Below are 1,024 nucleotides of genomic sequence, written 5' to 3' on the forward strand. Positions count from 1 at the left end.
CATTTTTTAAGAGGCAATGAATTTGCTGGCAGGCTCACTTTTATGATGAATTACACTGGCTATTGGGTCCAACGTCCGCATGCATGCTGTCTCACAGCATTCTCTAATCAACTGGTGCCTAAGCCATGGCCAACCTACTTATAAATAATATTCATCAAACTTCGAGAGTGACTTTTTGTATACGCAGTCCTGCTGGCAACCCACCAGCCAATACATCACCAGTAAACGGGGGAGAAGACATACATTTACTCATTTCGATTAACTCGTGTCATATATTGAACACTACAGAGTATCAAGGATAACCATATATATTACTTTAGATTCAAAGAATTGACAAATATGTGAATGATAAACGAAATATGTGTCACGCAGAGAAAACGTAAGGTTAATTGAATGACTTTTCGACAGTTCTCCTCCCGGGGTTCGCCAGCTTCGAAACTCATTCTAATTTTATGTCATCTTTTGCAGTCGATGTGTTTTTTATGCTTCTCTTATTATTTGAGTTATCTGCTTTGGATGGAGATGAGGAACTCCATACAAATACATTTTTTTTCCATAACTGTGATATCCAAATCAACGGACTAAATAGTAATATAGCAATTATCAAATACGAAACCGTAACTCTCTGATGAATGTTGATGACTATGGCAATAAGATACATTTCCATACCACATTATGTAAGACGGTATTGGGTAACAGGAAAGTTCCATAGGCCTTACGGCAATATCAAGGACGCTCTATTGTTAAGCGAAGTCTTTCTCACAATTTTCTCCTTGTGTTCCAACCCTTTCTTCCAACCAGGATTTCTCTTCCGTCGAGTCGCATCGCCCAAGTCTCGCAGTCGGTTCCTGGCGGCTGCGGGAACAGGCACGGCCCTCGGTGACTGGCGTGAGCTCCTGTGTGGGATTGGGAGTTGTTCGTCGCGTTTGTCTCGCACGCTGCTCGAGTGTCTGGGTTCGGTTGGGACTCAAAGGGAGCACTGATCGGCCTTTAACGGGGTGTGTGGAAACTTCTAATTTGGACT

The 1,024-nt window shown here is 42.5% G+C and overlaps 1 protein-coding gene across 1 annotated transcript in view; it reads left to right on the forward strand.

Annotated features, from left to right (window-relative positions):
* Positions 1-856: 856 nt before the first annotated feature.
* Positions 857-1,024, forward strand: part of LOC119589521 (glucose dehydrogenase [FAD, quinone]-like) — a gene marked incomplete in the record, with an annotated part of 17,770 nt that continues 17,602 nt past the window's right edge. The window contains 1 exon segment of the mRNA XM_037938122.1: positions 857-998.

This window comes from Penaeus monodon, chromosome 25, assembly GCF_015228065.2.
Source record: "Penaeus monodon isolate SGIC_2016 chromosome 25, NSTDA_Pmon_1, whole genome shotgun sequence".
In the NCBI taxonomy this organism is placed as follows: domain Eukaryota; kingdom Metazoa; phylum Arthropoda; class Malacostraca; order Decapoda; family Penaeidae; genus Penaeus; species Penaeus monodon.